Source organism: Schistocerca piceifrons, chromosome X (assembly GCF_021461385.2).
Source record: "Schistocerca piceifrons isolate TAMUIC-IGC-003096 chromosome X, iqSchPice1.1, whole genome shotgun sequence".
NCBI classification, from domain to species: Eukaryota; Metazoa; Arthropoda; class Insecta; order Orthoptera; family Acrididae; genus Schistocerca; species Schistocerca piceifrons.
Window position 1 is genome coordinate 452,760,696 of NC_060149.1, and position 25,862 is coordinate 452,786,557.

Below are 25,862 nucleotides of genomic sequence, written 5' to 3' on the forward strand. Positions count from 1 at the left end.
CAGGGGCAAAATGTTTTTCTTGTGAAGTATACAGCAAATAATGTATTACAGTTGTTTGTTTAAATATGTGTTTTTTGGTAGGCGTATTTATTGTTATGTAGCTCTCTGGATTGGGTGAGAAACAATTTTGCAACAATCAGTGGTCAATAGTTATGCTGTTTCGCTAACTAATGCAAGCACAATCAAGGCACTTTAACTGCAAAAGACGTAAAGAAAACTTATAAATCTTGTAGGAAAGTTTTTAGGGGGATATGGCTATTGCACAAAAAGCTGCACTCACCTGACAACTAAATTTAACCTTAAACATACCAATTTTACACTGGTATAATGGCAGCTCGTTACAGTGGGTTCCAATTAGTAATACTGGGTGCAATTTGAAGTAACAAATGAAAAAAAATGTGCTTAGACTTTCCACATATTTATAAAATGGTGACACCTCTTTCACGTGCTCCTAGTACAGTGTGTGAAATTCACCTTATGTACCATATAATGACATTTTTTGCACTAACACTCTCTTTTACGTTGTTTCACACTTCTGTCTTGCTTCCCTATTATGCAAGCTACCCCTCCAAACTGCAAACCGTTTGAATCCGATAAATATTGCATTCTTGCAAATGTGGATTCCTCCGTCCACGTAAATAAGCTACTGTGCTGTGGATGTGCACTTCGCACGTAAAAAAATTTTAAATAATCGTGCAAATACCGAAATTCTTCCGAGAGAAAATCTGAGAACAGCTATGCGAGTTGAGATCACGTGACGTGAAATGACATACCTTGACGTGACGTGATGGACAGTGTGAATGCCGCGACTGTTGATGTGAAACGGCCTTAAAAGATTGCCAACTTTGCTGGGTATGCTGCCTATCCGGCCCACATCCACACATCTGCCTTCCATACAATCCCACAACCCTACCTAAGCTCCAAGCCTCCAGTCCCAGCGAGGCGTGCACACAACGACTATCCTCACCATAGGTTCACATTGGTGATACAAGCACAGACAACAGTCTGTTGGGAGGGTATCACTCTCATAACTGTAGGAATCTCACCACTGCCAGAAGAACACGTCCCTGAAACACCACCCATACCATGAGCTGTTACTGAGCTTTTCATAATAATTATCACCTCTTGTGCTCTTTTATGACGCCTGTCCCGATTCCATCTATGACACTACTGCCACATCCGTGCTGGTTAACCGGAGTGTGGGCCTAATATCCCACCACTCCATCGAAATGAAGACATATATGGAGAGGGGCTGTGGCATCATTTGTGTAACGGGCAGTTGTGCTTTCGGCTGCTGCATCTCCAGGGATCTGGAAGCAGGTCACATGGAAATAGTTGTTGGCTCGCTACAGGAAATAGATTCCCTGCCTGGAAGGCTGATCTACAGATTTTATCTTTTCTTTGAAGTCTTCGTTACGTCGATTCATGAACGCAATTTTGAACCTACTGTTCTGGAATTGGACTTTAACTTGGAACCCTGATCATGTGATGCTGCACTACTTGGTTTGAGGCAGTGATGAACCAGGTGAAGCTATGACACAAACGTCTTGATGATGATACTGTCAGATGGGGGTATTAAGCATGGCAACCACAGTCGAAAACTACTGAGAATGGCGAAATACGATTTGGCTGCAGTGTCCTTTTCCTTCCGTCTCTCCAACTACCACACATTCAATGATTGATACAAAGTCTGTTAAGAGCACACGATCATTTTAACAGCACCTTGTTATAAAGAGCAGACACCATTAGACTGCACAACGTTACCAAATAACTAATATCGGCAAGTGTTCATCACCAGTTAAGACTTGGTGTTACCTTGAAACACTCGGTATCTTGTATAGAGTACAAACATGATACTGAAGTCCAGTTGTTAGCCCACTAGCCGCAGAATGTAAGGATCACGGTGGGCTTCTAATTCTGACAATCTTTAGCTCCTTACTAATTTTTATCGAAACATAGTCTCCTCCAAATAGTAAAAACTTATCATCTATCTCAACAATACGAATACCTCACGGTATTGACGGATTTCCTTCTGGTGTTCCCTATGTTTACATGGGGATAATGGACGAGGGCTGTGCCGTTTAGGATATAAACCGTGACGAGAGATACTGATACTCTTTTTCGCTCTAGCACTAATACTCGGAAAGAGGTTTTACCGTCATTTTCCAAATATAGTTCTTACGTTTACAGCCTACTTAGGTCGTCGAATAAAGCATAATGATATGATGAATGTCTCTTAGCGCCTTACGTTGAAATCCATTCGATGTGATCTTAGCGGGAATGCTTGGTTCCTATCCTTCTGTGGCAGGTGGGTCCAGTGAGCTGTTCCGAAGAGCTTTATACATTTACTTCTTTTGTATCTATGTAAGTGAATTTAAATAAAGAGTTTTAAAACAATACTTTAAACAAGTCGCTTAATAAAAAACACCTCTTGTTTTTGCCTTTCTAAAGGTTTTGTTAGTCAATTCAAGGTGTCATTTGCGTCATGCTTCCCTTTCAACAGCCTCATACACGACTGTCAGATGAAAAATTCTGGTTCATAACTTCAACTTACTTTTCTACATGGCCCATGTTAGTCTCCTTCCTGTTGACTGTCTCTTCGGATGATCATATACTCATGTAGAAAAACCTGATAGTAGAAGGAACAAGCTTAGCCCTCCAGCAGATGTGACCACGTAGGAGCTTGCAACGCTACAGCCGGATTCCGAAGTTCTGAATATGTGTTTCCTGTGGGAGTCATCGGCCGATCACTAGAACTTCTGGTGTTGTTACTGTTGTTACTATACGATACCCTGCACTGAGCACCAAAAATGTGGTATATTGAAACTGCCCTAAGACATATTTAATAATTAAATTTTGCTGGGCACATGGTTTTATCGCTATGAATCAGACCGAATGAAACCTCATAGCTGATATAAAACCTCTGTATATTGGCAATGAATATGAATAACTAAGAGGATGACATTGATAGTAATTTCAAATATCAATTTAATAAAACACGAAAATACATAAAGAGACGTGGATCACAGACCACTTTGACAGGGGAGATCACGGTAGAATGACTGGTTCTGTAGGATGCTACGGGCTCTCTAACGCTCTCGTCTGAGGGTTTCATCTCACCTACGTCTTGTATCTGCTTCGGTGGCGAAGAATTGGCCGTCTGGGAGTGATGTTGTGCCGTCGCGTGTATGATGAACTGCTGTCAGAGGCATCCGGACTGGTGGTCAGCCTATGGCTGATGATTGACAGCTGCCGACAATTGAACACTTAAGACCACTATCAGGCTTCTTGGAAGGTCTTAAAGTCGTTACTAACGTAACGGAGACTGTTTAGGCGAAACCGTACTGTGACATCCAGTTGGAACTTCAGCTAAAATTAGGAACGTCGCCTCGGAATCAAAAGCGGGACTGGAAAAGAACTGAAATTGGCATAGGATGGAATGGAGTGGCATTATGCTTAGAGTGGATTTTTAGAAGTAGTTTCAAAGGAATTGAAAATGAATAAAACTAGGGTGCTCGTGAGAGTGAAGCTATGCACGGAGTCAAAACTCTAATCCGCAGCGGAATCAGGCAGCAAACGCAGAATCAGGTACAGAGTCGAAAGACAGGCGTCAAAAGCGGGAAAAAAAATCAAATGCTAATGAAAATGAGTAGCGCACTGGAGAGAAATCCAACATAGACTAGAATGGGAATCAACACAGCATGGAACAGACTAAAATCACCATGGTATCGAACCAGTACAAAGAACGAGTGAATACCAAGTCCTCAAAGTATCTCTCCACATGAAGTTCTGATACAGAAGTCCTCTTCCACTCCACACGGCGGTTTTGATTAATATATTTACCCTCTTGACTTCCAGAGAGCTTAACTTTTATCATTTCATATTTTCAGTGGCTGGCGATATATCTGTTCTAGCCATTATACACTATCAAGCCAGAAGTTCTCCTCTTTATGTCTCATTCCGGGTGCCAGCTTCCTGCTGGACTATCGCAAAAGTTACTAAAATCTTGTAATTTCCGACAGCTCTTGTGGACTCTCGAGCCCTCGTATCACACAGACTTTCTCACGGCGTCACATTCCAAGAAGGATTCTCTGTCGGCGCCAGGCTGATGACTCGATATATGTTCCTAACAAGCATATTCACTTGAAAGGTCTTGAACACCCGCATGAAAGTAATGCCCCCGTTATATTACTCCAGAAGGTGCTATCTCAAATGGTTCAAATGGCTCTGAGCACTATGGGACTTAACATCCATGGTCATCAGTCCCCTAGAACTTAGAATTACTTAAACCTAACTAACCTAAGGACATCATACAACACCCAGTCATCACGAGGGAGAGAAAATCCCTGACCCCGCCGGGAATCGAACCCGGGAACCCGGGGTACTATTTCAGCTAAAGGATGTGTTTTCCTAGAGCAGTGGACACGAACTTGTACAGTCAGAGCTTCTCCCTCGAGCCGTAGTAACCTGTCCTCTTGTCGCTTCTGTCTGTCACCAGCCTTTCGCGGAAAGTTCTCTGGTGGGAAACAGTAAGCTGGCCATTCGTCCACACTCCACACTCGCCTTTGGATGATAATTTCCCCAGAAATATCAGTAAGAGAGTAAGTTGCTCATTTTATAAGTAATGAAACTGTATTTCAGTCACACGTTGGCTACCAGTGTTTCACTTCACAGAAAAGTCTAATTTGATAACTGGCACAGAAAATGCGCTAGGACTTGTACGAAAGTATCATAGTGAGACACATCCCTAGCCAAATCTGCAGCTCTTCTACCATTCACTAATGAAGTTACCTACTGCATCTGGTCTTGAAGAAACGAGACATCACCGTTGTCTAAAAATCTATTTCAAACGAGTTGTGACACAGAAAGCCGTCGGCACACGGACCGTGCCGAGTTTCTGACGTCATAGCGTGGAATACCACATTCAGGAGTCTTTCCGAAGATGCAGAGCAATATCTAGCATGTCACATATTCTGAGCGTGCGTCTGAGCGTTGACCAATGAGATGGCACGACGCCACCTACGTCACATGCACCCCAACTCCCTTCAACACAGAGTTGTGTGGCGCCATTTGGAATTCATTTCAAGGCTATAAGTATATATGCCGTTTCTGAGCACCAGCAAATTGAGAATTACTGGAAAACCTGTTGTTAACTGTGTGATTTGTTCCCGTAAAATAATGAGAAACATCATATTCGTGGCAAAACACTCACTGTAACTTGCGTATTATGAGAGTATGATATATGAAGGCAGCGATACACTGAAGATCCATCCACAACCCATTGTTCTTCGTACAATTTGTTATAATTAAATTTCAATCAGTAAAATAACTACAATTAAAGTTTTCATTAGGTGTTTCTGGTTTAGCGTAGTGAGTAGCGTCACTAATCTGGGTGAAGATTGTATAAAGGGCGGTGGATCGCGTCTCGGAATTCTCGAATATTTCTCGTAACATTTGCGTTTTTATTAGGTTCTGATACTATATTATTAGTTTAATAGAAGTATATACTATAATATTGGGTGTTATGTAAATATAAGTTAACCTTTTTTCGAGGTGTGTGTTTGTTCGATTGGCTTAATCTGCAGGACAGCTTGCGCTACTTGTATAAAGATATTTTGCTCCTTTCTCTTTTACGCTTCGTAATTCGCATGTTGCACAGATTTTGCCACTGGGCAGGAACTGTGATCAAGTAAGAATGACCTTGGGGTTTTACTAAAATGTGGGAATGTTGAAATAATGTTTGTCTTATGTGGAGGAGTATTGCAAACTTGTAACGCACTGTTTGTAATACAACCTTTATAAGCCTGTGCCTTTATTGATTGGACATGGTACTTTCCTTTTAGTGGAAGATGGAGGAAATGTGCGTTTTAATAGAGCTAAGGTGGGAATTTTACTCGCGCCTATTTAGTAAACAGTGTGATTTACGAACTAGAAACATCAAGCGACTGCCACTGGAATACGTTGTGATTGCGTACACCACGTTGGGGCCCACGTCCCGTATGCATCGTTCCTGAGCATTCAGCAGCACGTTGAACTCAGCACTCTCAACGTTGACGTTCGACAGCACGGTCCGTGTGCCTATGGCTTAAAGCCGTCGGCACACGGACCGTGCTGTCGAACGTTAACGTTGAGCGTGCCAAGTTCAACGTGTTGCTGAACGCTCAGGAATGATGCGACTTGTGCATACGGTACGTGGGCCCCTAGTGGTATACGCGATCGCAACACACTCCAGCAGCAGTGTGATGGATGTTTCCAGTTCGTAAATCACACTGTTTACTCAACAGACGCGCGTAAAATTCCCACGTTAGCTCTATTAAAACGCACATTTCCTCCATCGTACACGAAAAGGAAAGTACCATGTCCCATCTATAACGACACAGGCTTATAAAAGTTCCATTACAAACAGTGCGGTACAAATTTGGAATACTTCTCCACATAAGATAAACACCATTTCATCATTCTCACATTTTAGTAAAACCCCAAGGTCAGTCTTACTTGATCACTGTTCCTACCCAGTAGCAGAATCTTTACGACATGTGAATTACGAAGCGTAAAAGAAAAAGGAGCAAAGTATCTTTATACAAGTAGCGCAAGCTGTCCTGTAATTAATCCAATCGAACAAAATCACCCCTCAAAAAAAGGTGAACTTATATTTACATAACATAAAATATTATAGCATATACGTATATTAAACTAATAATGAAGTATCATAACTAAATAAAAACGCGAATGTTAAGACAAAAAATTTGGAAGTATTTCGACGCGAACCATCCCCCCCTTGGAGAGTCATTACTGGACAGAGACACTACCCATTATGCTAAACCAACAACAAACTCCAATTTTCTTGAAAATATTGTGTTAGTCCTTGCTAAAAACGTTACTCGTAGATAGTTATGTTACTAATAGAAATTTAATTATAACAAATTGTACAAAGAACAATACTTTTTGCGTGGATCTTCAGTGTGTCGCTGCCTTCAAATAGCCTACTCTCATAATACGCTCGTTACAATAATTCTTTTGCCATGAATATGATGTTTCTCATTATTGTATTGGAACGAATCACACAACTAACAACGGGTTTTCCAGTGATTCTCAGTTTGCTGTTGCTCAGAAATGGCTTATATACATATAGGCTTGAAATGAATGCCAATATGGCGCCTCACAACTCTGTACTGAAGGCAGACGGCGTGCGTGTGACGTAGGTGGTGTTGTGCCATCTCATTGGTCAACGCTCAGACGCACGCTCAGAATATCTGACATGCCAGATATTGCTCTGCACGTTCTGAAAGACTCCCGAACGTGCTATTCCACGCTATGACGTCAGAAACTGGGCACGCTAAACGCTCAACGTTCGGATGCACGGTTCGTGTGCCGACGGCTTAAGGCTCGACTAGGATGATAGCAAACCGCTGGAGAACGCAGAAATTTACTGGTAACCATGTAGCTGTGGAGGCATGTACGTGAATACCACAGAAAGACCGTTAGCTAAACGATTAAAAAATGTAAGGTGAACTGTTGAACCGGCGAAACAGGTAGATCAGCCGTGGAGGAGCACGCTTTGCAGCCAGGAGACCATAAAATTCTACGAGTATTTAGTAATACTCAGGTCTTGGCTGCCACGAAATTACTCTATGGTAGGCTATACAAAGAAGCGATAGACATTACTTAAGGCATGAATAATTTTAATCGGAAGGAGGAAGCTGTGAAACTGATGGTATCCGAATTCCGGTGCTGAAGAAAATGTGTAGGGTAGGGCGGGGCTTTTGAGCATAGGGGAAAGTTAGGCACCAAAATGTTTCTGAAACCGTTCACCTCACGCTAATGCATCAAATCGCGAAAACAAGCGGTCATAGGAGGGGAATCCATCATGCTACCGCCAGTGGCGACTTGTTGATCGAGTGAAGTACACACGCGCATTGTTTATTTCGTGATCAAAAAGTAAAATAATCGTAAACTCTATTATTTATTCTGTACTAGTCAAATGTTACCCTTTCTCAATCAGGTAAGTGTTAAATTTATATAAATTTCGTATATTTTTGATGTGTATAAAAGTTATGGATACAATTCTACCCGTTGTTTCATATCCTGACTTTGGCTTTAAATGTCTGGTTTTGGGTTAGTTGAGAAATAGTTGCTGAACTAACCCCATGACTTGGAACGAAAATAATCTAGTAATCCGGTCCGACGATTTGGAAAGCCCGCCGAAAGGCATTGACTTCGATGACGACCGCTTGAAGGCACTTGTCAAACCCGCGGGCGCTGCAGTCGCCGCCACAGCGCTGCGCACGGAGACACGACCGCCGCACCAGTCTATGAGCGCCAGGGACCGCCTTGTATAGGCAGGGGAGCCACAGCACACTCTTCAGTCGTATCTCGACTGCGCTTTTGTGAACTTCTATTGCTTATATTTGTTTTGTTTTAGGATGCGGACTTTTAAAAGGGAGACAGAGAGGTTCTTACACCATTGAAGACTTAAATTATGCTGCAAAGGCTGTCAGTGATGAGGGGAAAAGTGTGAATGCCGCAGCCAATGAATTCGGTATCAAACGAATGACTTTGACAAGATTTTTGAAGAAATGAATTGAAAGTGGTAATTCATCCATGGGTTATTCAGCACTGATGCAGGTACACTACTGGTCATTAAAATTGCTACACCAAGAAAAAATGCAGATGATAAACGGGTATTCATTGGACAAATATATTATACTTAAACTGACATGTGATTACACTTTCACGCAATTTGAGTGCATAGATCCAGAGAAATCAGTACCCAGAACAACCACCTCTGGCCGTAATAACGGCCTTGATACGCCTGGACATTGAGTCAAACAGAGCTTGGATGGCCTGTACAGGCACAGCTGCGCATGCAGCTTTTACACGATACCACAGTTCATCAAGAGTAGTGACTGGCGTATTGTGACGAGCCAGTTGCTCGGCCACCTCTGACCAGACGTTTTCAATTGGTGAGAGATCTGGACAATGTGCTGGCCAGGGCAGCAGTCGAACATATTCTGTATCCAGAAAGACCCGTACAGGACCTGCAACATGCGGTCGTGCATTGTCCTGCTAAAATGTAGGGTTTCGCAGGGATAGAATGAAGGGTAAAGCCACGGGTCGTCACACATCTGAAGTGTAACGTCCACTGTTCAAAGTGCCGTCAATGCGAACAAGAGGTGACCGAGACGTGTGACCAGTGGCACCCCATACCATCACGCCGGGTGATACACCAGTATGGCGATGACGAATACACGCTTCCAATGTGCGTTCAACGCGATGTCGCCAAACACGGATGCGACCATCATGATGCTGTAAACAGAACCTGGATTAATCCGAAAAAATGTCGTTTTGCCATTCGTCCACCCAGGTTCGTCGTTGAGTACACCGTCGCAGGCGCTCCTGTCTGTGATGCAGCGTCAAGGTTAACCGCAACCATGGTCTCTGAGCTGATAGTCCACGCTGCTGCAAACGTCGTCGAACTGTTCGTGCAGATGGTTGTTGTCTTGCAAACGTCCCCATCTGTTGACTCAGGGATCGAGACGTGGCTGCACGATCCGTTACAGCCATGTGGATAAGATGCCTGTCATCTCGACTGCTAGCGATATGAGGCCCTTGGGATCCAGCACGACGTTCCGTATTACTCTCCTGAGCCCACCGAGTCCATATTCTGCTAACAGTCATTGGATCTCGACCAACACGAGCAGCAATGTCGCGATACGATAAACCGCAATCGCGATAGGCTACAATCCGATCTTTATTAAAGTCGGAAACGTTCAAATGGCTCTGAGCACTATGGGACTTAACATTTGAGGTCATCAGTCCCCTAGAACTTAGAACTACTTAAACCTAACTAACCTAAGGACATCACACACATCCATGCCCGAGGCAGGATTCCAACCTGCGACCGTAGCGCTCGCGCGGTTTCAGACTGAGGCGCCTAGAACTGCTCGGCCACCAGCGGCCGGCGTCGGAAACGTGATGGTATGCATTTCTCCTCCTTACACGAGGCATCACAACAACATTTACCAGGCAACGCCGGTCACCTGATGTTTGTATATCAGAAATCGTTTGGAAACTTTCCTGATGTCAGCACGTTGTAGGTGTCGCCACCGCCGCCAACCTTGTGTGAATGCTCTGAAAAGCTAATCAATGCGAACATCTTTGGAGTTGATGATTTTCACCATCTTTTGTAGCCGACTGTCCAGATCCAGAAACTGTCGAGCTGGATAAAGATCGTCCAGAGCAAACTGTAGGCCTAAAGTTCAACACTGAACCTAATCCCACTCCTACGTTCGCCAGTCAAACTGAACCCGAACCTGGTAAAAGCAGTAAAGAAAATGAGCTATTCGATCTAACGCATACATTTTCTCCAGAAATTGTTCTACTATATCCAAAAGCAGGTCATAGAAAAGCAACCAAAACTAAGAGAAGAAAGAGGAAAGCTGCTGTTCTAACAGACAGACCCGGAAAGAACACATTGCAAGAGGAACAAAATAAAACCACTACAAAAATTAAAAAGCCAAAAGAACATTGATAAAAAAAGAAAGAAGAGTGATTCTAAAAAAATACTTCAGTCAAATGAAGAAAGCAACGATGATGACCGTTTCTGTCTGATATGTTGCGAAGGCTATTCTGCAACTTTACCAGGGGAAACATGGGTCCAAATTTGCAGGGAATGGGCACATATATTATGCGTACCAGATGCTGGTCTTACTTTCGTTTGTGTAAATTGTAACAGTGACAACGACGATTAAGTTTCCAAGATCTTATAAATATTTTCTTTTTTAATCTAAGCTATATTGATAATGACATGAATATTTAAGTCTGATTTTCAGTAGAAAGGCTGAGTGTAACCCAAAAGTTAATCTCAAGATACGTTAATGTTTTGTTGATTCTATTTTTTGTTTATTATTAAAAGAAAATTACTTTTAGTTTCGCTGTTGCCTCATTAAAAGACTATAAATAAAAATTTGATTGTCAAACAAATTTTATTTCACGATTAGCTAACACTGGATCCATGGTCTGGCTAGATTTCTAAGTGCTCAATTTGCCCCATAACCTTGCTCAACTTACCTCTCCTAGAGGGTACGATGAGCGTACTTGACTATTTGCATTTAAACAACTCTAGCTCTTAAATGAGACTTGTTAGAAAGAAATTACTGTGGACACTTTTGCAAAGAGATAATTAACTTACCCGTCAGCATGCATGGCAAGCCATGAAGACTTATCGTTGAGGAGCTATAACCAATCAAGTGAAAAATTGCTCAACTAGCCCCGTCATACCATACCAACCGCGGGGAAATAGCAATGACGAATGACAGAAACTAGCAACAGCCAATTGCGCTCAATTTTTGTAAACATGTGACATCATGTCTCTGCAAGAGACCAAGCGAAAACTAAATTTTACACCAGTCAGTTGTTCGCCTGTCGGTGAATCCGACCTGCCCAGTAGCTAAAATTCCCTTTGAAACTGTCCTCCAAAGATGTGTAAGAAATTCATTTGAACGCAGTGAAATGGTTCAGAATATATGAATAATAATTACTGTCCACAAATTAACATACGTTTGTGGACAGAAGCAGAAGGAGACCGTGTTTAGGGGCCCAGCAGCTGCAGATGTACTAAAGGTTCCTCCTAGTGTCAACAAACACTGGCTATAGTGGGGTAAAGAGTGATAATAATCCTTGGCAGTCTTTCAGAAAGCCGCTAGTTGAAGCAATAAGCCAGAACTTCCCATCAGGCAGTCATGTATACAGGCGTTTAAAGTGAGGGATGAGACAAATTATACCTACAGATGAGTAGAGACAAGTATAAAATTTTAAAAGTCAAAGAGAACAGATTGTTGGGTGCTTTATAATAAAGGACGTGAATGCAAATTTAAATGAATAAGGTTAAAAGGACAGTTTACACCACCATGTAAAGCAATCGAAATTTGGAGCAATGATAGCCTCGTAAACAGAGGCAATGAGCTATTATTGGGACGGGTTACTGGACACAATATGATGTGACTGCGTCCAGAAAAGAAGTATGCAGATGGCATCAAAGATGGAGTCTGAATAAGATGCTGAGACTCGAACACTATACTCTGATGAAGGGCAGTATAAAAATACTCTGTGTGTATCCAAATTATGTAGGACAGACTCGAGACCTCCTGCGATAGTATGGTGGTGTGGGCAGTTATTCGAGGTTGGCCTTCAGTGCAGCAAAGAGAGATGTATTCCTCGCTCAAACAGCTAGTTCTACATTTACATCCACACAAATACTCCGCAAGCCACCTTATGGTGTATGATGGAGGGTACGTTGTACAAACACTTGTAATTACCTTTCCTGTTCCACATCCGTGGACTTGCTGCAGACAAACATCTTGGGTATTGCCGTCCAATGGGGAAACGTGACAAAGCACATACGTATTCCTGAATTAGCGTAACGATGGCTTCAAATAAGAGATACAAACTGAGATTCCACCCTTATGCTCAGACATTTAATTCCTTAAGTTGTACAACTACTCTCACCTTGGAACTGTCTGCCACTCCAATGATACTGCCGCGACTATCTGAGCCTATTTACATTTCAGTGGCGCGGCGGGATACTAGAGCCCTCCTCCATTTAACCTGCCCACAAGTAGTGTAATACCTAGGATGGAAACAAGCCAGGCGTTATAAGTGGCAGGAAACGCGGAAAAAGCTGCCAAGACTCAGCAGCTGGTGGTAGTATGGCCACCGCCGCAGGGACATGCTCTTCGGACGGTGAGGGAACTTTCACAGCTGTGGGCAGTGGTTCGGTCCCATAGTCTGTGTCTGTGTTTGTCTCAGAAGGATAGGCCCATGGCGGGTATGGAGATTGTGTCCATGCCACACTGCAGCTGGAGGTATGGGATTTGGGCTGATAGTACGTCGTAGGCTGGAAGGAGGAGTAGGAGCAAAGGATGTCGGTCGGCTTGGCAGCATATCTAACAATGGTGACAGTCTTGGGCAACAGTCCAATATTGGAGGCATAACAGCTGTTAGTTTTTATAGCTTGAGCTGATTATGACGTCGCACGAGGAGCTATTTTCTGGCCGTTAATTCAAGCAACTGACACCTTCTTAAACCATTTATGTCACCTTAAGTAGTCGAGTATATGGCTGTAAGTGCGAGCTCATTCTGCTATGAGGAATGAGCTCACTGCGATGAGCTCAAGATATAGAAAATGATACAGAGACTGCCTCTGTGTGGCACTTCGCCTGGACTACTGCCATGTACAGGACTGGATGTGTATGAAGCGAGGAAGCATATGAGGTCTTCTTCATATATCGCCGACAAAATTTTGTTCATAAGGGCTTTGCAAGTTCTAACCAACGACGGCCTTCACAGCTTTTTCCATTAAGTGGTTGCAAGAAGTACTACCACGCAGTTTTAATTAAAGTGCAGCCTCTCACAGAGGTCCAGTGTGGACTAGGATTATCATGTAGCAGCTACACTTGGTAGATGTTCTAATGCGTTAATGCGTAACCGATTTACGATTTTGTTAAACATGAGCACCGGAGACGTCGACGATATGCTGCATCCGTAAAATGATGTGATCAACAGTTGCTTTCAGCAATTCCGGCCGAATATGAGTGACGTGTTCTTGTACACTGGCAGTCATGCCAGGTAGAGGCCAAACATGTCCCTCGTAAACTCATTCTTCCAGAAATCTCCAGAGCCAAGAGTAACGCGGATTCGGAACAGGTGATGCTGCAGGCCATGCATTGGAAAACCTTTGGAGATAACACGTTCATGGAAGGTTGCACAAAAAGGACAGCTTTCACATGACGAGCAACATAAGGAGCTGCCCCATCTTGCAGAAAAGAGTAGTTTCCCCACGGTTGCGCTCTTCCAAAGCAGGAACCACACGCTATTCAAATGGCTCTAACCAATATGGAGCTTAACGTCTGAGATCATCAGTCCCCTAGACTTAGAACTACTTAAACCTAACTAACCTAAGAACATCACACACATCCATGCCCAAGGCAGAATTCGAACCTGCGGCCGTAGCATCTGTGCGGTTCCGGACTGAAGCGCCTAGAACCGCTCGGCCACAGAGGCCGACCACACACTATTCAAGAAAGTGTCGATTACGTGATGATATCACGGTACATGTGACAGACCCTCTGGATGTACTCTGTTCAAGGAAGAATGGACCGAGTATAAAGGTGCTTGTGAATCCACAAAATGCAATCAAATACCACGACTGGACTGGCTCTTCATGCACAACACACAGTGTAACAGTACCTCAAATTCAGTAGTTCTGTGTACTGACTGCACCATACAGTGTAAAATGTGCCTCGTGATTCCATAGAATATTTCCCGGCCACACGTCTTCGAATTCGATTTGTGACAGAAACAGAAGAAAATGGCTCTGAGCACTATGGGACTCAACTTCTGAGGTCATTAGTCCCCTAGAACTTAGAACCAGTTAAACCTAACTAACCTAAGGACATCACACACATCCATGCCCGAGTCAGGATTCGATCCTGCGACCGTAGCGGTCTCGCGGTTCCACAATACACTGAAACAAGCGTTCAGTTCATAGTGCTGTAGAATGTGGGAAAAAACCGCAAATTGGCATTCATAAGAAGAAGAACAACACCAAAAATGCAACAGGAGCGTAATGTGTAAGAAATTGTCCACGCAACCTGCCGCTGATGATGCCTTGCAGAAAATAAAGGCGAAACGCGTGTGGCACTAAAATTGTGTTTTATTCAGTTGCTGTCAGACGGTCCATAAGTAAAAATTATCAATATACCATAATCTTATCATTTGTCGTCCAATGCTGACAACTGACGTGCGTGTACATCTCGCGCCGATCACCTACAATGTTATAAATGTCAAAGGGAAGTGACATGCGCAGGTGAATAGGCGTTATAGGGACGGTCATCTTCAAATGTGGTACATGTCTGTAGCAAGAAACATGAAACGAAATTAAGGCTGTTGCAATACAATGCAATGAGTGAAAGACAAATGGCATTCTAAACATTCAGTTAACATCTGTGATCGTCTGTCTTATTTCAACTGCTATTATTAAATAGTACAATATGCTAATTTATGTACATTAGTAGTTACTAGAAGGATCGGTAGGGAAAGATGCGGTAAAGTGGCCAGGACGAAATATGTTTCCATTGCAAACTTTTTGTCCTCTACACTGCTGCTGCCTGCCGAGAACTGGTCACACTATATCTAATATACATCGATATTGTCGTTCCGTTATTTTTTTGTGAGAACTTTGTTTTTGAGTCGTCTGACGTAAAATATTTATGTTATTCTTGTTACCTCAGTTTTATGGAGAGTAACACAATTTTTTAAGATATTAGAGTTCAAACAATATCTTTTAACGTATAAAAACAATTCGTTGATGTTTGATAGTTTCTTTTGTTGACCACTAATGTCTACATGGAGCTCAGTCGGGAAAAGTGGCCACACTACGTGTCGGGTAAACTGGCCAAGTTATTCACACCAATAAGACTTGCTTACTTCAAAAAACGCGTGTAATAAGAAAAAAAACTGACTTCTAAACCTTTTTGTATACAAAGCTTTCATCCATCATTTTATCTCTTTGTGACAATTTTGAATTAATTATGTTATTTAAAACGGTCTCTGTTCTATTATATGTGAGCTAATATAAAATCCCAATTAAAAACTGACTGCAGTAGCCACTTGGTATTCTTTGAGGTAGAAGGTCATGAAGATGCGTGGAATATGTGCCCGGAATTCAGAAAAATAAACACACGATTACGTTGTGATGGCACTGGTCACAGTACTTGCTAAGGTACTGAAAATTGGTCACTGTGTAAACCTTCAGGAAAATGCGTGTAGCTACAATATATTAATTTGTTTTTCACAACATAGTTCTTGTGATCGTTTATAATATGCAGATCCAAAATATGTAACTGGTAAGCTTCTATCAGTAAGTATAAGTGCGATTTTGTGAACATTTATTTCTCTTTGAATGGCCACTTCCCCTGAGCTCCGCAGCGAGTTGGGTTGTTTTGGGGGAGGAGACCAGACAGCGAGGTCATCGGTCTCATCGGATTAGGGAAGGACGGGGAAGGAAGTCGGCCATGCCCTTTCAAAGGAACCATCCCGGCATTTGCCTTGAGGGATTTAGGGAAATCACGGAAAACCTAAATCAGGATGGCCGGAAGCGGGATTGAACCGTTGTCCTCCCGAATGCGAGTCCAGTGTGCTAACCACCTCCGCAGCAAACCATCCCTACGTGGTCACATCTTGACCCAACGACATCGTCAATTACGATTGCAGTGGACACTAGACCATCGGGATTCGACCGTCGGTTAATGGAAACGTGCCAGCTCTTCGAGTGAATACATTTTTGCTACACTAGGTTGAAGGTCGTTTTCACAAATACCGCCATAGAGCTGAACGACGGCTCGAAACGTGCAGCGCGCCACGGACACAGGCAGGTGGGTGCAGTATTATGAATGGGAGAAATTCCCTTACACTTGCATGGGACCTATGGTGGTAATGGAAGACACGCTGACCGTTGTAAACCACCTGCATCCCTTCACACTTGCTGTATTGTCCGACAGCAATGTCATCTTTCAGCAGTATAATTGTACGTATCTCGGAGCCAGAACCGTGCTACGAACCCAAGTTGATGACTCGCCGACCAAACTGGCCTGGCGTAAATCCTATGGAACCCACTATTGGGCACCGTTATCACGCACGCAAGTAAGCGGCTCGTTATTTACGTGCATTAAGTTACCTGTGAGTAGATATCTAATGCCAAATATCTCCACAAACCTGCCAACAGACTATCGTAACCCTCATAACCGGAATTAGTGATGTATTTCGTTCCAAAGACGGACAAACAAGCTATTAAGAAGGTGGACATAATGTTTTGGCTCATCAGTGTACATGTCAACCAACATTCTATAAGCAGTGCTAACACACGCCGCATCACTCGCGTTCTTCATAAAATTAATTTCCATATGGCTCAGACCCATTTAAGAGATATGGTTTATGTGATACTCCTTTACACTGCCTTAGAGTTTGGTTTTATTTGTCTGGAGAGCCCTAAAATGGAAGGCTGGCAAGATAAAAGCGGGAATTACGTACCCCCGAATCTGTTTTCAACATATCTCTTACTCTTCCATTAAATGAGAATATTAAGATACGTAGTTCGTTTCCTGATTAAAACCCAGAAAATTATGTGTGCGAATGATTTTCTCGGGACATCAGGACAATTATATGAATATCCGAACTATCCCGGCATAACAGAGACGTCTCGTCAGCCTAAATGAGATTATAAGTTCACTTCGACACTTTCTGATGTAAGCCTGAAACTACTTTTGCTCGGATGTGGACTACGCACTGAATACTCGTTTGCAATAAACTACACTGACTTATTTTGAATTTGTTCCTCTATCTATAAAGGTACTGAATAGATTTCATAACTAGCTGTGATGATCCGCCTCGTTAGTTGCACAGTCAGTGCTGCGGACTGGTAAATTAAGAAGCTTAAGTTCAATTCAAGGCCGCGTTGGAGATTTTTCTCTGCTCCGACACTGGGTGATTTGTTGACCTCACATCCGTATCGTCAAACTGACATTACACCAGTCAGTTGGCTGAATGGGTATGCCCCATAACCCAACAAAAAATGATTAAGGTGCTGTACCACGATACGCTTAGTGAGAATGTGATGTAGATGGTTCGCAGCTAGAGCTGTCCCTTGTAATAGCGGCTCTCAGTTCTTTTTTTTTAAATACTGAGGGAATATTAAGTGCCGAAAAACAGTCTAAACTATTTTACATTAAGATTACGACTTCAAGAAGGACACCAATTCACAAAATTTCACTGTCGTTCGCATATAGAAGAGTAGGGAGAACACCTGATTATGTTTTCTACAGTTACGTCTACATCCAGATATATACTCCGCAAGCCAACGTACGTTGCATGGTGGAGGTTACCTTCCACCACTACTAATCATTTCTTTTCCTATTCCACTTGCAAATAGAACGAGGGAAGACCGATTGCATATATGCATACGTACGAGCATGAATATCTCTTATCTTCATAGTCCTTACGTGAAATGTACATTAGCGGCAGTAGAATCATTCTGCAGTCAGCTTCTCATGCCAGTTCTCTAAATACTCTCAACTCTCAATAGTGCTCGTCGAAAAGAACGTCGCCCTTCCTCCAGTCAATTTCATTTCGGTTCCCGAAGCATCCCTATAAATTTGCGTGTCGTTCGAACGTACCGGTAACAAATTTATCAGCCCGTCTCTGAATTACTCTGATGTCTACCTCTAGTCCGACTTTGTGAGAATGCCAAACAGTCGAGCAGTACTGAAGAATGGATCGCACTAATATTCTATACGCGATGTTCTTTACAAATGAATTCCACTTTCTAAAAATTCTCCCAATAAACCGAAGTCGACCATTCGCCTTCCCCACTACACTCCTTACATGCTCGTTCGATTTCATATCGCTTTACAGCGTTACGCCTAAATATTTAATTAGCTTTATTGTACCATGGAGCACGCTGCACACTGCTAATGCTCTTTGCGAACATAATGGGTTTGTTTTTCCTACTCATCTGCAATATCTTACATTTCCTATCTTTGCAGGTAGTTACCATTGATCGCACCAACTAGAAATTTTGTCTATATCATCTTTTATACTCCTGCACTTTGAGGGGTGGTAGTATTAGTGATTCTGATCTTCATGTGGACATAAGTCATATTTTGAATTATTGCCAAGATAGAACACATTTAATGTCTATTTGTTTTATGTATTGTTGAAACATCGTCTTGTTTACAACGTACCTCATTACCTGATTAGGGTGGAGGCAGTCGAGACGAACGGTTCCTTACAGGATAATTGTATGCTATGAAGTCAGGAAAATACTTCAAATTGTCGTACAAATACTACTTATGCTACAGGGCATAATCATTGCTCGAGATTTTCAGTATTCTCTCGCTCTCTTCGCGCAAGCTATTAGTCCTATGGAAAAAAAATGAATATGACTTTTCTTGTAGCTAATATAATGAATTATAATTTTGTGTCCAACACTTTCTGTTGGAGGATGCAGTTTTCAAGCCATTCAAGAAAACGTCCAAAAGTGGTATTAAATGTGCTTTATCTCGGAAACCATTCGGAATAGGGTATATGCCAATGTGATTTTTTTGTTTAGAATCACTAACACTATCACCCCTCAAATCATGTGATTTTCCTCTTGACTTACCCTGTATAGACTTTAGTGGATTTATAAGAATACAGTGTGCGAAATTTAGTACGTAGATATATCATTGTAGGCAGCAACAATGGCTCTAATTCACCTGGGAATCGAGTCGAAATGATCTTGGATGATTTTTTAATTCTGTGCCAGAGTTGATTTTGGTAGCTGGAGAGCGGTGGCATTCCAGTCTCTTGGTATACCATAAGCAGATGGTTTAAGTACACGAGAAATCTAGGAAGTGAGGAAGCCTGAGAATATGGAATTTCAATGGAGACGACTCGTAGCTTGGCAAGGGAAAGAAAGACTGCCCGTGCCTTGATCGGACCAAAAAAAGGGATATGGAATGGAATGATCACATAGGCACAGTCGTGGGTAAGTCAGATGGTAGACTTCAGTTTATTGGTCGAATACTGGGGAACTGCAATCAGTATACAAAGGAGATTGCTTACAATCACTCGTGTGGTCCATGCACGAATATTGCTCAAGTGTGTGGGATCCATACAAAATAGGACTAACAGGGAATATGGTCTGCATGCAGAGGAGGGCAACACGAATGATCAGTGTCACAGAGATGCTGAAGAAACTGAACTGGCAGACTCCTAAAGATAGACGAAGATTAACTGGCTTTAATTGATGACTCTAGCAGTACACTACAACTTGCTACGTATCTTTACCATAGGGAACGTAGGGTTAATCTTGGATGGAGCGACGAAAGCTTTTAAGCAATCATCCTTCCAGTAATCCCTACACGAGTGAAACGGGAAGAAACCCTAATAATTGGTACAATGGGATGCATCCTCTGTCAGGCGCTTCACAGTGGTGTGCAGAGTAAAGGTGCATATGTAGATGTAGATGTACTATAAGCGGTTGCCAAGTTGTAGCCACGCATCCTCTTCCCTCCAACCCTTACTGGTTGCGGCACCACTCCCCAAGCAGCCATATTTAAATAGTCAGGTTCTGACCTACAAGTGAGATTAATGAACAAGACTCTATGATTAAAGTTAACTTCCTGCTGAGCCCTGACCATCAAAGGCACTGACTTGGTCCTACTTACAGGCGACCTCTGAATAATACGCATACTGTGATAGTTAGATGGGATATTATCTATAATTTAAAAAAAGTAGGTTAAAGGTTCAGAACTGTTCTGGCGTAACCACAAGCGCCGAAACGAAGAGGAAGAACGCAAGACCAGAGAAGACAGCGAGGCGCCGTCAGCCAAGGACCTCGCGACGACAGGAGCGACCTCTGCGGTGAGAGAACATAAGCGCCGCTGTCGCCAGCCTCGGCGGATATCAGTCAACGGGATTCGCAGAGTATTAGCAAGGCCTAGCAGAGAGTGCTACGATATCAGATTGTAGTGATGCATATCCATGGCTTGTTTGAACATTGTGTGTAGCAAGGACTTGGATTTATTTTGCATGTTGCCTGTCGTTTGCGACACCTTCTTACATTAAAGTTAAGTATTGTCAACCTGATTTATTGAAATAAAACTATTTATGTTACGAGTGGATAAGACCCCTCATTTTGGAGACGAGGCCTCAACATTTTGGCGACGAGGATCCGCCGAATCCAGTGCCTGACAGCTACGAACTTTTTGTTTGTTTGCTGGCGCCTTGATTCTCTTTTGTGTTTACTTTGCAGTGGTGCTCATTGCTTTAACAGTTTCTTGTCGTTTTTGCTGATTCATGTTTTCATGTGGGCGTTGCAGAAAAATTCTTTGTACATATTTTTGTCTGTTTGTTGCATTTGTGTCTTCCAACATGTCCACCCTACGCGTCTCACCCCTTGCTCAGAAGTGACGGAGCCGCAAGCGTTAGATGCCACACAACTAATGCGGGTATTTCAGTTTCAGACGAAGCAAATACGTACACTGCTCAACACAATGCAGCAGATACTGGCCAACGCTGGGCACCCGACAGAACAAGGGCCACCTAACACAGCTGGTATACCACCTTGTCGACAGTTTTGTGAACAAGAAGAAGAATGGATCGAGTGGTTACACCCATCTGAGGCACACCTACTACCCCACAATGTTCCAAGTACTGTGACAATTCCCTATCTATTATCCACGGTGGGAAGTACAGTGTTCAGATTAGTTCAAAAACTCTACCCTAACGCCACTCCCAGTGAATTTAGTTACATCTAACTATTATGACCAACAAGTGAATGTGGTAGCTGCTAGGTATCAATTCATTAATTGCAAAAAACCATCAGAACAAACTTATCGTGAGTGGGTAACAAATTACCAAATGGTTCAAATGGCTCTGAGCACTACGCGACTTAACTTCTCAGGTCATCAGTCGCCTAGAACTCAGAACTAATTAAACCTAAATAACCTAAGGACATCACACACATCCATGCCCGAGGCAGGATTTGAACTTGCGACTGTAGCGGCCGCTCGGTTCCAGACTGCAGCGCCTAGAACCGCACGGCCACTCCGGCCGGCAAATTACCAAGGTATGGCAAGGAAATGCAAATTCTAATGTGCGTAAGGTGCTTAAGATCCATATGTTACGTTGCGTGATGCAATCATGTACAATGTAGCTGATGCCAAACTCAGAGAACAGATTTTGAAACAATCTGATCTATTATTTCAGCAGGTAGTGCAAATACTACACTCCTGGAAATGGAAAAAAGAACACATTGACACCGGTGTGTCAGACCCACCATACTTGATCCGGACACTGCGAGAGGGCTGTACAAGCAATGATCACACGCACGGCACAGCGGACACACCAGGAACCGCGGTGTTGGCCGTCGAATGGCGCTAGCTGCGCAGCATTTGTGCACCGCCGCCGTCAGTGTCAGCCAGTTTGCCGTGGCATACGGAGCTCCATCGCAGTCTTTAACACCGGTAGCATGCCGCGACAGCGTGGACGTGAACCGTATGTGCAGTTGACGGACTTTGAGCGAGGGCGTATAGTGGGCATGCGGGAGGCCGGGTGGACGTACCGCCGAATTGCTCAACACGTGGGGCGTGGGGTCTCCACAGTACATCGATGTTGTCGCCAGTGGTCGGCGGAAGGTGCACGTGCCCGTCGACCTGAGACCGGACCGCAGCGACGCACGGATGCACGCCAAGACCGTAGGATCCTACGCAGTGCCGTAGGGGACCGCACCGCCACTTCCCTGCAAATTAGGGACACTGTTGCTCCTGGGGTATCGGCGAGGACCATTCGCAACCGTCTCCATGAAGCTGGGCTACGGTCCCGCACACCGTTAGGCCGTCTTCCGCTCACGCCCCAACATCGTGCAGCCCGCCTCCAGTGGTGTCGCGACAGGCGTGAATGGAGGGACGAATGGAGACGTGTCGTCTTCAGCGATGAGAGTCGCTTCTGCCTTGGTGCCAATGATGGTCGTATGCGTGTTTGGCGCCGTGCAGGTGAGCGCCACAATCAGGACTGCATACGACCGAGGCACACAGGGCCAACACCCGGCATCATGGTGTGGGGAGCGATCTCCTACACTGGCCGTACACCACTGGTGATCGTCGAGGGGACACTGAATAGTGCATGGTACATCCAAACCGTCATCGAACCCATCGTTCTACCATTCCTAGACCGGCAAGGGAACTTGCTGTTCCAACAGGACAATGCACGTCCGCATGTATCCCGTGCCACCCAACGTGCTCTAGAAGGTGTAAGTCAACTACCCTGGCCAGCAAGATCTCCGGATCTGTCCCCCATTGAGCATGTTTGGGACTGGATGAAGCGTCGTCTCAAGCGGTCTGCACGTCCAGCACGAACGCTGGTCCAACTGAGGCGCCAGGTGGATATGGCATGGCAAGCCGTTCCACAGGACTACATCCAGCATCTCTACGATCGTCTCCATGGGAGAATAGCAGCCTGCATTGCTGCGAAAGGTGGATATACACTGTACTAGTGCCGACATTGTGCATGCTCTGTTGCCTGTGTCTATGTGCCTGTGGTTCTGTCAGTGTGATCATGTGATGTATCTGACCCCAGGAATGTGTCAATAAAGTTTCCCCTTCCTGGGACTATGAATTCACGGTGTTCTTATTTCAATTTCCAGGAGTGTAGATCAGTACGATTCCGGTGCCTTGTCGGCTCATACATTTGAGCAGCCAGCTACTTACCAGGTTGAGTCCCTTAGTTGCGATCGCCCCATTCCACACCAGCGGCGTGCGCTAGCCACACCGAGTAACCTACGTTGCACGCCACGTAAGCAGTTCGCCAAACAGGCGGCTTCACAGGCGAGTAGAATTAAGTCTTTCCCTAGGTGTTATTCACGGCACAAACGCCAGGACTGCCCCTCCCGACATGCTCAGTGTTACGCTTGTGATAGGAAAGGACATGTACTGTACAATCCGTCTGTTTGCAGCGGAACAAACATAAAAATATGGCCCACTCACAAAACTCTGGTCACAAGGCCTATGTCATTAATGCAGCATATTCCAAGCCTGCAACAGGCAAGTGTGGAGTTTTTTCAGTGATATGCCAGTCAAAAAACTTTTTGTTCATTTACTTATTTGTGTGAAACGTGTGAAATTTCAGTTGGACACAGGTGCCTCTGTCACATTGCTCACTCTTCACACATATGAACTATTACACTCCCCACGCCTGTCTAAATCCGGCACGTAACTGACGGCTTGTAATGGACAATGCATTCCCGTTCTCAGAACTTTTACTTTGTCTGCTATGTATCGCTCGCATATAAGAACAGTGACTTTTATAGTGCTCAAATCACGCGATTGTGAGAACATATTTGGTCTTGATTCTCTTGATCTGTTTGGCTGTAATATTCAGGACAATGTGTTGTCTGTGTCTGCATTCAATGTAAAAGACAGTGTAGCTAGCTTGTTAAAATAATTCGTGGATTTTTTTTCTGAAGGCTTAGGCAAACCTAACAATTTTGTTGCACATACTACTCTGAAAGATAATGCTCAGCCGAAATATTGCCGGGCCAGAACTGTTCCCATTGCGTTACGGGACAAAGTCGCTGCAGCAAGATAACGGAGTTCTTGCGCCCATATTAACTAGTCAGTGGGATAGTCCACCGGTTTTGGTCCCCAAACGTTCAGGTCGCATTGGTCTCTGTGTTGGCTTTAAGTCTACAGTCAACCCATAAACTGTAACTGATACTTATCCATTGCCACACCCAGAAGACCTCATGGAGAGGTTACGCGCTGGACGCTACTTTTAAAAAACTGATTTGCGTGACGCGTATCCTCAGAAAATTCTCGATGAGGAATCTCAAAAAGTGGCTTGTTTAAACATTTGCATTTGCCTTTTGGGAGTGCTTTCACCTTCGCCATTATCCAACAGTATTTGGAACAGCTGACTGCATAAATGCCAAACTGTTCAAACTATCTGGACGATACTGGAGTAGCAGGTAGTACACCGTAACAACATATTACAAATTTACCTCCCTTTTTCGTGAGTTGCCGGATGCAGGACTTAAGTGCTGACTGGACAAGTGAGATTTTTTTTAAGCCTGATTATCTTGGTCATGTCATAAACAGTCAAGGTGTACATCCTCTTCAGTCGCATTTCTTAGCTATACGAGATTTGCAGTTTCCTTGCAATGTCACAGAATTGCAGTCGGTTTTGGGGAAAACGAACTATTATATTCGGTTCATACCGAATGCTGCATAAATCGCAGCTCCACTGCATCGCTTGCGTCGGAAGAATGCCTCCTTTGTTAGGACAGATGAGTGCCAAGTAACTTTTCAAAAAGTTAAAGATGCATTGCTCAGTGATCGGTGCTTAGTTCACGTTGATCCTGAAAAACCAGCTGTATTGCAAGTTGACGCTTCCTCTTACGGAATCGGTGCAATGCTTTCGCACAGAATTGGTGATAAAGACAGATTACCGCTTTTGCATCCAAAGTGTTCTCCAAAGTAGAGTGCAACTATTCAGAAATTGAAAAAGAGGCTTTGGCTATTGTGTATGGTGTCACCAAATTTCACCACTATTTTTATGGCAGAAAATTCTTCTTAGTAACAGATAACAAGCCTTTGCAATCCTTGTTGCATCTTACGAAACTGGTTCCTGTACGAACTCCCCAAAAATTGCAAAGATGGCCTTTGTTGTTGTCTTAATAATAGTACGAGATTGTGTATCGTCCGACAGCTCAACATGGTAATGCGGACGGACTTTCACGTCTTCCCATTGGCCCTGATAAAGACTTTGACGCTTCTGTTACATCTTGTTGTCACATCAATGCTCAGGATTCTGCATTGCTTCACTCATTTCTGCAGAACTACGAGAAAATTGCACAGGCCATGGAAACTGATCCAGATTTGAATATTTTGCCTAAGTAATTTCGCACATCTTGGCCTCGTTCCTTGCATAGTATAAGGAACTCTGTAGTGTGAAGATACTTCGCACGTCGGCATAGCCTCGCTGTACAGAAAGGTGTAATCTTTGTTGAAAATGACAGTGGACGGTCACGTGTGTTGATCCCTAACCTTTGCAAAATGAAGTGTTGCAGTTAATTGACCAAGGAGCATGGGGGATTGTTCGCACGAAATACTCAGCACCTCGACACTGTACTTGGCAGCGTATGGACGCGCAAATGGAGCAGATGACGTGATAGTGTCACGCATGTGCAGAACATTAGTCTGCTCCGCCACAGAAATTCATTGCTTCGCCTCAGTCGCAATTGCCATGGCAACTGTGTGCACGCAGAC